The sequence below is a fragment of the Rhinoderma darwinii genome, chromosome 4 (genome assembly GCF_050947455.1).
Source record: "Rhinoderma darwinii isolate aRhiDar2 chromosome 4, aRhiDar2.hap1, whole genome shotgun sequence".
Classification (NCBI taxonomy): Eukaryota; Metazoa; Chordata; class Amphibia; order Anura; family Rhinodermatidae; genus Rhinoderma; species Rhinoderma darwinii.
The window spans coordinates 250,810,569-250,822,119 of NC_134690.1; the positions used below are offsets into that span (position 1 = coordinate 250,810,569).

The 11,551-nt window shown below is 47.8% G+C and overlaps 1 protein-coding gene across 1 annotated transcript in view; it reads right to left on the minus strand.

Moving 5' to 3' along the window:
• Positions 1-5,807, minus strand: part of MED23 (mediator complex subunit 23) — a 115,726-nt gene extending 109,919 nt beyond the window's left edge. The window contains exon 1 of the mRNA XM_075862388.1: positions 5,336-5,807. The gene's annotated coding sequence lies outside the window, so the exon portion shown is untranslated. The remainder of the gene's footprint in view (positions 1-5,335) is intronic.
• Positions 5,808-11,551: the final 5,744 nt, after the last annotated feature.

Genomic DNA, 11,551 nt, shown 5'->3' on the forward strand with positions numbered 1-11,551 from the left:
TTCTGAAACCGCGCCACTCCTGAGCCTTCGCTGTGAATGGGGCTTTGTTGCAATTTACAACACAGCGCTAGGTCGGGAATTGGGCTGCAACAACAAAAAAGCAGGAGATGCATGCTATAGATATCATGTGGGGTTAGTTAGAACTGTTGGCTTGTAGCACTGCGGTCCTGGGTGCCATCCAAGGGCAACTTTGCTCTTACTCCAGTTTGATTCCACATTCCAAAAACAGACAGCTAATTGTCTAAGATTTTTACCCTAATGTATGTAAGATAGAAAATTTAGAATTTGATCCCCTTGGAGACAAGGACTGATGTGGGTGATGACACTATACAGTGCTGTGAAATATGTTCATTTTATATGAGCAATGGGAAATAAATAAATGGGTGGTCTAGCATCTGACACAATCAAAACGCTGTAAGTGCTTGTAGTAAGAAATTCCATGTAAAGCTTTAAAAACCCCTTCCCGTCGTAAACAACTTTCAGATTTTAATTTTGTCCTCCCCACCTTCCAAAAGCCATAAGGTTTGTTTTTTTGTCGATATAGTCCTATGAGGGCTTGATTTTTGCGGGACGAGTTGTAGTTTTTCGTAGCACCATTTATTGTGCCATATAATGCACTAGGAAATGGGAAAAAAACTATTTGTGGGGTAGAAAATGAAAAAAACAGCGATACCTCCATGTTTTTTTGCGCGCCATTTTTACGGAAGTCACTGTGCAATTAAAACAACATGTTAACTTTATTCTGTGGGTAAATACAATTACGGCGATACCAAATATATATATATAGTTATTTCTATATTTTACTACTTTTACAAGTAAAAACCTAAATATAAAAAAGAAAATTTCTTTTGTGTCGCCAAATTCCGAGAGCCAAAACTTTTTTATTTTTCGGTCGATTAAGTGGTATAAGGGCTTATTTTTTGCGGGATAAGCTGTAGTTTTGAATAATACCATTTTGGTGTACATGCGACGTTTTGATCACTTTATTTCATTTTTTGTGGGAGATTAGGTGACCAAAAAATAGACATTCTGGCGTTTACAATATTTTTTTTTTATGGCGTTCACTCTGCGGGTTAAATAATAATATATTGTAATAGTTCAGACTTTTACGGATGCGGCGATACCAATTATGTTTATTTTTTATTTTTTTACTATGCTCTAGGGCAGGGGTCTCAAACTCGGCCGGGTAAGTGGGAGGCATATAGAAAAAATGGGAAGTTGACGGGCCGCATTACTTTCAAATTTGATACAATACAAAATTATTGTTAATCAATTAGTTATTTGAACTACTATAACACTATATTACTAGAATAATAATACTACATTACTATAATAATAGCGCTAGGTTTAAAATTTGAGATATTTCTCCACGTGCTTATTTCAACAATCCAGCTTTCCAGTTTAAGTGTCGCTAAATGCAGTCCGGCGGCTCAGTTAGCACACATATTAAGATTGGGCAGCCCCTTTTTAGATAGTGCCGCAGTGCCCTCGGTGGATGCTGCCGCAGTGCCCTCTGTGGATGCTGCCGCAGTGCCCTCTGTAGATAATGCACCACTCCCCTAGATAAGGCCACAGTGCCCTCTGTAGATAATGCAAAACACCCCTAGATAATGCCAGTGTCCTCTTCAGATACTGCCACACACCCACTTGTAAATAATGCCACAGTGCCCTCTGTAGAGGCTGCCACAGTGCCCTCTGTAGAGGCTGCCACAGTGCCCTCTGTAGAGGCTGCCACAGTGCCCTCTGTAGAGGCTGCCACAGTGCCCTCTGTAGATGCTGGCACAGTGCCCTCTACATTCTGCCACAGTGCCCTCTGTAGATGCTGCCACAGTGCCCTCTGCAGATGCTGCCACAGTCATGTCAGGGGCTTGCCCAGAGCTGTAGTCCCGGAGCAGAGCAGCTTTTGGCACTCTGCCTGGGATTCCAGCTCTGCTCCTGACATCTCTGTCCATATATGGACAGAGAAGTCAGGGGCAACCCCAGAGCTGGAGTCCCAGGCAGAGCGCTAGTAGGCTCTTCCTGGGACTCCAGCTGTGCTCCTGACATCACTGGGACTCCTGCTCTGGGGAAGACCCTGACACACTATCCATATATGGGCAGCGATGTGAGGAAATTCCACAGATTCCCGGAGCAGAGCCTATACTAGCGCTCTGCCCGGGACTCCGCTCTGGGGAAGACCCTGACACACTGTCCACATATGGGCAGCGATGTCAGGGAATTCCACAGAGTCCCGGAGCAGAGCCGACACCAGCGCTCTGCTCGGGACTCCGGCTCTGGGGAAGCCCCAGACATCGCTGTTCATATGTGGACAGCGATGTCAGGGAATACCACAGAGTCCAGGAGCAGAGCCGACACCAGCGCTCTGCTCCGCTCTGGGGAAGACCCTGACACACTGTCCACATATGGGCAGCGATGTCAGGGAACTCCACAGAGTCCCGGAGCAGAGCCTGTACTAGCGCTCTGCCCGGGACTCCGGCTCTGGGGAAGCCCCAGACATCGCTGTTCATATGTGGACAGCGATGTCAGGGAATTCCACAGAGTCCCGGAGCAGAGCCGACACCAGCGCTCTGCTCGGGACTCCGGCTCTGGGCAAGCCCCAGACATCGCTGTTCATATGTGGACAGAGATGTCAGGGGCCACCCCAGAGCTGGAGTCCCAGGCAGAGCGCTAGTAGGCTCTTCCTGGGACTCCAGCTGTGCTCCTGACATCACTGGGACTCCTGCTCTGGGGAAGCCCCTGACATCATTGTCGATGTATGGACAGCGATGTCAGAGGCTTCCCCAGAGTCCCAGAGCAGAGCCGATAATAGCTCTCTACCCGGGACTCCGCTCTGGGGAACACCCTGACACACTGTCCATATATGGGCAGCGATGTCAGGAAATTCCACAGAGTCCCGGAGCAGAGCCGATAATAGCGCTCTGCATGGGACTCCGCTCTGGGGAAGACCCTGACACACTGTCCATATATGGGCAGATATATCAGGGAATTCCGCAGCGTCCCGGAGCAGAGCCTATACTAGCGCTCTGCCCGGGACTCCGCTCTGGGGAAGACCCTGACACACTGTCCACATATGGGCAGCGATGTCAGGGAATTCAACAGAGTCCAGGAGCAGAGCCAACACCAGCGCTCTGCTCCGCTCTGGGGAAGACCCTGACACACTGTCCACATATGGGCAGCGATGTCAGGGAATTCCACAGAGTCCCAGAGCAGAGCCTGTACTAGCGCTCTGCCCGGGACTCCGGCTCTGGGGAAGCCCCAGACATCGCTGTTCATATATGGACAGCGATGTCAGGGAATTCCAGAGTTACGGAGCAGAGCCGATACTAGCGGGCCGCGTGCTTGAGACCCCTGCTCTAGGGGGAATTGGGAAAAGGTTTTTTTTAACTTTTAATATTTTTTTTTTTTTTTAACTTTATTTAACTCATTTTTACTTTTTTTATTAGTCCTCCTGGGGGACTTCAACCAGCGATCGTTAGATCACTTGCACAATATACTGAAATACTAATGTATTGCAGTTTATGGTGATTCTGACAGGCATCTATAAACCCCTGCCGGATGCAGGGCTTAATAGGTGTACAAAGATGGCGGATCTGGGGACCTTCATTAGGCCCCCAGGCAGCCATAGAAAACATCGCCCCCCCCGCGATTGCGCTGTGGGGGGCGCGATGAGCTGTTAGAGGGGGTCGCCCCCCTCTTTCTAATGATTTAAATGCTGCGGTCACTATTGACCATAGCATTTAATGAGTTAAACGAGCGGGATCATACAGCCGACACCCGCATCGTATGGAGCGGGTTCACTCCGTGAGCCCGCTCCATACTTCCCCTACCCGGCTATGATGTAACTGTATGTCATATTTCAGGAAGGGGTTAAAATATTTTTTAATGGAATTTTCACATTTATGTCATTGGGGACACAGATGATAACCTTGGGGTATAGCTTCTGCCACTAGGAGGCAGACAATAAGCAAAAAAGTGTTAAAGGGTAACTAAACTTTCAGTAAACTTCTGACATGTCATAGTGAGCACTGAGCTAAAACGAAGCGGCAGAAGCACTCGAGGGAGCGCTGTGCTGCTTAGTTTCTGATCGTTCTTTCTCGGAAAGCCGAACAGTTGGTGTACGGGCTCATAGACTTTCTATTGAGTCCGTACACCGTTACATTGACTTTCAGAGAAAAGCCGATCAGAAACCAAGGGGCTCAGTGCTTACCCAAGCGCCGCTACGTTTTAACGATCGGTTGGGGTTTGAGTGCTCAGACCCCCCCCTATCAAAACTTCTGACATGTCATGGCAGATGTTTTCTGACATTTTAGTTACCCTTTTACTCTTCCTACCATGCTATAACTTTCCTTCAGACACTGAGCGTACTACTGTTATCTTAGTGTCCGTAGAAGGCAGACCTACCTGCTTGGCATCTACTCTTTTCTTGCTTTGCATTTTTTCCCCTTGAAGGTTTGGAATAGTGGCTAGACTTAATCAGACTTTTAGCCCACTACGAGAAGGGAGAACAGTGTAGCCTAACCTCTTTGTTGACTGTTGTACTTCCAGCCCCTTTCTCCGCTCTCCTTCCTTTTCCAAGATGAGAAACCCTGAAGGAGTGACCCTGTAGTCTAGGGGCCGAACATGCTGAACTTCCTTCAAGAGAGGTGAGCATGTCAGTATACACCCTCTGCGGCTCCTATCCTTTATTCCTACTGAGGCACCTTCTCTTTAATAAGGGACCTCATGCAACGCAGGTAAACGCTCCCTACAGCAAGATCACACCTCAGTGTGGCCCGTATGTACCCCTCTGCACCAGCTGATTGGAAACGAGAAAGCTTATTAGTGAACAACCTCCCACTCAGTTGTCACTGGGTTCTGTACTGGAGTGGGCACACTCTCTTTCTTTCAGACCTTACCAAGGTTTCTCAGTCCATGCTCTGCATTTTAGACCGGTTTCCAGACCAGACTCCTTCTGGTTCCTCCAACTGTGGAGCACCCTCCTCCAGAGCAGAAGAGGTAGACCCTGTAAATGGGCTAGATCTACTTGCTCTTGCCACTCCTGAGTTTCTCCAGCTTTATCTACCTCCACCCCACCCAGGAGTACGTTGAGATGGGTACTGTTCTGAGGGGCAGGCCTCTGATTCTGATCTGGACACAGAACAGATGTCCAAACTTTCCACAGTTTCACTGTGGCTATGCAAGACACATTACAAGTCTAGGATCCTGAATGCCCTTCCACCCAAGATGCATTTTCCTTTAGGCAGCAGCGGCAATTTCCCAAATATTTTTTCTCTCTCACTAGTTAAAGGACGTTCTTTCTAAGTAATGAACGTTTACTGATCCACAAGTCTCTCACCTGGTTAAAAACACCACTCTACCTGAAGCTGATGCTTGTTCCCTACAGGATCATCACGAAGGCAATCTGGAATAATTTGCAAAATCCTCGTTTTAGGCAGCCGGTTAGCCAGGTGGCTGGTATTCACCTCCTCTTGGGTAAGTAGAGCAACTACTGAATGGGCCAAAATGGGTCTCTTCTCTCCCAGGGAGTGATTGCACCGGTTCTAATGCAAAAACGGTCCCACGGTTTTTACTCTAACCTCTTCCAAAGAAGAAGGGAACAGTGTGCTTGATCTTGAATCTAAAACTCCTCAATTGTTTTGTCAAGGTCCGTTGCTTCCAGATGGAATCTCTATGTTCAGTAATCGCATCCATGAACAAGGGGAAGCTCCTGTCCTCAGTAAACATCGAGGACGCGTATTTGCACATCCTTATCCTGTGGTTGGTCCCGACAATTAATGAATCGGGTTGGGAGGGGTCTTCCTTCCAAGCCTAACCAAGCCTTTGGAGTCCACCCTTCAAATTAATGTCTTGGAGGTTTGAGCCATCCTCCTCTCCCTCCGACATTGGACTTATGTCACGGCGCAGGGTGTGGATCCACTGGGCCATACCGCGTAGTGGGTTAGCAGCTGGCCAACTAGGTACAAAACAATGTCTATAGTCCAGAACGGGTACCTGAGGCAATGTAGACAGTAGCAGAGGCACAACTTGACTTTCACTGTAGAAGGCTAGTAGATGCAGCGGAAGACACAACTTGACTCTCTCTGTAGATACGATAGCACGGGATACAGGGTACAGGCAGCAGGAATGGGTAACACTGGGAACTGGAAAACACTAGGAGACCATTTGCAAGATAAACTTAAGGTAGACAACAATGCTCAGGCAAGGATCAAGTGGGCAGAGCCCTTTTTATACAGCAGCACTCTGGGCTAATTATTGAGTGATGACAGCTGGACGCGTACTGGCCCTTTAAGGCTGTGCACGCGCGGGCGCACGCGCCCTGCGGGTAACAGTCCCAGGACCCGGAAGTGAGTGCCGGCCTCTCCCTGGAGGGAGATGTCGCCGAGAAGACAGATGTCCATGGCCGGGGCCATCAGAGGATAAGTCTGAGCGACGGCCCTCGGCCATAGACTTTACAGTATCCCCCTATTACTCCCCCTCTTCTTGTGGCCAGAGCGGGAGAGAAATCTCTTTACGAGGACAGGGGCATCAATGTTCTCTTCTGGTTCCCAAGACCTCTCCTCTGGACCAAATCACCTCCAATTTACCAAATAAAACGTCCTTCCTTCCACTTTCTTGGTGGCCAGGATCTCCCTCACTTCGAAAGTCCCAGACGAACCGCCAGGAGCCTCTGCGGAACTAGGATTCCTGGAGTAGCGGTTCAGGACCACGGGCTTCAGCAAGGAGACATGGAAAGAATTAGGGATCTTGAGGGTAGAAGGCAGCCGAAGTTTGTACGACACAGGATTGATCTGTAGCAGAATTTCGAAGGGTCCAAGGAACCTGGGAGCAAACATGCAAGATGGCACCCTAAGCCGGATATTCCTGGAAGACAGCCAGTGTAACGTCTATGGCCGGGGGTCGTCGTTCAGGCTTACCCCTTGACGGCCCCGGCCATGTACATCTCTCTTCACAGCGTCAGCTCCCTCCAGGGAGACGCCGGAACTTACTTCCAGGTCCTCGGACTGATTCCCGCAGGGGGCGCCCGCCCGCGCATGCACAGCCTTAAAGAGGCTCTGTCACCAGATTTTCAAACCCCTATCTCCTATTGCAGCAGATGGGCGCTGCAATGTAGATAACAGTAACGTTTTGTTTTTTTCAAAAACTAGCATTTTTGGCCAAGTTATGACCATTTTTATATTTATGCAAATGAGCCTTTCTTATGTACAACTGGGCGTGTTTAAAGTTATGTCCAACTGGGCGTGTATTGTGTTCGTTACATCTGGGTGTATTTACTTGTTTTACTAGCTGGGTGTTGTGAATAGAAGTGTATGATGCTGACGAATCAGCATCATTCACTTCTCTTCGTTACCACCCAGCTTCTGGCAGTTCACAGACACACAGCGTGTCCTCGCTCATCCGACGCAATGAAGTTCCTGTGGGAGGAAGTGAGTGAAAGTCACAGCGTGATCTCGCGAGGACACGCTGTGTGTCTGTGCACTGCCAGAAGCTGGGTGGTAACGAAGAGAAGTGGATGATGCTGATTCGTCAGCATCATACACTTCTATTCACAACGCCCAGCTAGTAAAACAAGTAAAAACTCCCAGATGTACACACACAATACACGCCCAGTTGGACATAACTTTAAACACGCCCAGTTGTACATAAGAAAGGCTAATTTGCATAAATATAAAAATGGTCATAACTTGGCCAAAAATGCTCGTTTTAAAAAAAAAACAAAAAACGTTACTTTTATCTACATTGCAGCGCAGATCTGCTGCAATATAAGATAGGGGTTTGAAAATCTGGTGACAGAGCCTCTTTAATACATAGAATGCCTGCCGGCAAACAAAGCCCTTGTTTCCCAACTACCAAAAAAAAATCACAACATTTTTATTAGGTATAACAACCATAGACAGACTACATGAAAGTTAAAATTCCTGGTCCATTGCTGATAAGGATCAGCATAGTGCAGTGTGTAAAGACTCAAAGGAAGCAAGGTGCTAACGACTGCAGTCCGCAGCACCAATGCTGTCAGTTAAATTCTAAAGGATCAGCAAGGGCTTTGTTTGCCGGCAGGCATTCTATGTATTGAATCTCTTGCACCCACCAACTATTGGGGTCCATCCCTTAGTAATTGCTTTAGAGCCTCTTTAAAGGGCCAGTACGCATCCAGCTGTCACCCATCAATTATTAGCCCAAATGGCTGCTGGACTATAAAAAGGGGCTCTGCCCACTGGTTCCTTGCCTGAGCGTTGTTGTATATCTAAGTTTGTTTTGCAAATGGTCTCCCAGTGTTTTCCAGTACCCAGTGTTACCCATTCCTGCTGCCTGTACCCTGTATCCCGTGCTATCGTATCTACTGTGAAAGTCAAGTCCTGCTTCCGCTACTGTCTACATTGCCTCAGGTACCTGTTCCGAACTATAGACATTGTTTTGTACCTTGTTGGCCAGCTTCTACCCCGCTACGCGGTACGGCCCAGTGGATCCACACCCCGTGCCGTGACAGCCAGACCTTCGTACCTGGAAGAAACTGGGGAGGTTCTCGTCTTCTAATGTCTGCTCTTCTCTTCATGCGGTCCACCGCCAGCAGAATAGAAGATTGTGTCTGTTGCCATAACTGCAGAAAGTCCCTGAAGGTAGAGTCAGCTGCAGGCACCTGGGACATAGTAGCAACAGGAAGAGGTATACAAGGATGTTGGCCGTAGACGATGAAGAACGGACTGGAGGTGGTGGACTCACTAGTATGTTATTATAGGAGAACTCAGCCCACGGGAGCAACTGTACCCTGTCATCATGCCATCTGCAGACAAAGTGCCGCAGATAGTTCTCCAAAATTTGGTTAACCGTTTCGGCTTGTCCATTAAACTGAGGATGATAAGCCGAGGAGAAGTTCAACTTTACACCGAGGAGGCCGCAGAGTGCTCTCCAGAACTTCGAGGTGAACTGGACCCCTCGATCCGAGACAATATGCAGGTGTAATCTGTGCAGACGGAAGATGTGTGGAACGAAGAGGTCGGCCAGTCGAGCAGCAGAAAGCACATCAGTCGGGAACAAAATGAGCCATTTTAGAAAATCGATCCACCACCACCCAGCTCACACTGCATCCAGCATCGGGCCTCACATTCTTGTCGGTAGTGGAGTTCGAACCGGAACTTAGCAAAGAACAACGACCACCTGGCTTCACGAGGAGTCAACCACTGGGCCGTCTGTAGGTAGGTCAAGTTCTTGTGATCCGTGAAGACCAGGATAGGATGGACTGCGCCCTCCAGTAGGTGTCTCCACTCCTGCAGAGCCAGCTTGATGGCCAGTAACTCCCGATCCCCAATCTAGTAGTTGCGCTCTGCAGAAGAAAACAGCTTGGAATAGTAGCCACATACTACAGTCTTGCCCTTCGAACCTTTCTGGAACAACAGTGCACCAGCACCAACAGAGGAATCGTCCACCTATAAAGAGAATTGTAGGGATACATCAGGGTTGTGAAGAATAGAGGCTGATGTGAAGGCTTTTTTTAAGGATTCAAATGCGGCTTCTGCTTCCGGAGTCCACACTTTGGCATTCATACCCTTTTTAGTGAGGATGGAGATGGGAGGTGTCAAAGATGAGAAGTTGGGAATGAACAGCCGGTAGAAGTTGGCAAATCACAGGAAGCGTTGTATGGCCCTCAAGTCTTGGGGGCGTGGCCACTCCAGGACAGCCTTTACCTTCTCAGGGTCAATCTTGAGGCCCTAATCGGAGATGATGTAGCCCAGAAGGGAAGAGACTTTTTCTCAAACACACACTTCTCCAGCTTGGCATAAAGATGATTCTCTCTTAAACAAAGCAACAGCTGGCGGACATGACTCTGAAGAGTTACTGGATCTGGAAAAAAAATGAAAATGTCATCGAGATACACCACAACACAAACATAAAGGAGATCACGAAAAATGTAATTGAGAAATTCTTGAAACACTGCGGAGGCATTACAGAGGCCGAAGGGCATAACTAGGTATTCATAGTGCCCATCACGAGTATTAAAAGCAGACTTCCACTCGTCGCCTTGACGAATCCGGATCAGATTGTAGGCCCCCCGCTGGTTCAGTTTCGAAAAAAAATGTGCCCCCCGTATGCAATCAAACAGTTTGGAAATCAAAGGCAGTGGGTACCTGTTCTTCACCGGGATCTGGTTGAGGCCTCGGTAGTCAATGCAGGGTCGTAGGGATCCATCTTTCTTCTTGACAAAGAAGAACCCAGCTCTGGCCGGGGATGTAGATTTACGAATGAAGCCCCTCTACAGATTCTCTATAAGACCCCCAGACGAAGGCTCCAGGGCCGAAACGCGCATCGGGGCTGATGCCAGACAGTGTGGAGCGTGATATGGGTAAGGTGCTCTGATCAGAGTTATTTTTATATAGGCTTCTGTTTGCCTTATTTGGTGTTACCCCACCATATATATTCATCAGTTCACCTATCAGCGGATGTATCTGGTGGCTGTGCTTGCATCACTTGCATTTAGTTGCTACCTTGTTACTTCTTTGTGACCTATACCTAATATTCTAAATGCAAGGTACTATGCACCACAGCTCCACCCCGTTAACATTTGATATAGTATTATCACTATACATATCCTGTGAACTATATTTGCACATATCACTGTCTGGTATTCACTCATACTTTGGCAATCATCTCTAATTTTTAATGTGTCTTTTGTCATTTTTTGTATACCTATTTCAATAAAAATTTCACTTTTTAATTAATTTTCGGTGTGTCAGACTCCGGTTTTTAGGTTATTGTTTCATTAAGAGGGTGTTCTCACCGCTACCACCATGCTTATGATGGGCTTGTAAGCCCTTCCTTTCCCCTCTAGACATTATATATTACGTATCAATAAGGATATATATTCATTATTTTTTGAGGGATTATGAATTAATTTACTCTGCTTTCTTGGTGTTCTCCATATAGGCATAGATTCTCTATAATGTAGGACGACATAGATTGGGTGTTCGGCAGAGAAAGAGGGTACACTCTACCGTGAGGAGGAGACGACTCAGGAACCAAGTCAATCGGACAATCATATGCTCGATGTGGCGGCAAGGTCTCAGCTTCCTTCTTATCAAAGACATCAGAGAACATAGAGTAACAGGAATGCAACCCTGCCAATGACTGAAGCTGAGGAGGCTGCGGTGGCTGGATATGACCCAGACAGCGGTCGAGACAATTTTGACCCCACTGGAGAACCTCTCCAGAGTTCCAATCCAGGGCTGGGCCATGTAAACGGAGCCAAGGCAAACCCAGCAGCACAGGGTTGATGGCCTTGGACAGGACAAACAGGGAGATGAGCTCAGAATGAAGAGCTTCCACTTGGACTCGTAACGGCTTCGTCACAAACAAAACTGGGTTAGGCAAAGGCAGTCCATCTACCGAGGCAACGATCGACGGCCTTTCCAGCAGAACAATGGGTAACTGAAGAAGATCCACAAGGTCTTGGCAGATGAAATTGGCTGCAGAGCCAGAGTCCAGGTAGGCAGAGACTGGATGAGGTCTCTTGCCAGCGACGATGGTCACAGGAATGAACAGTTTGGAGGAGAGTTCACTA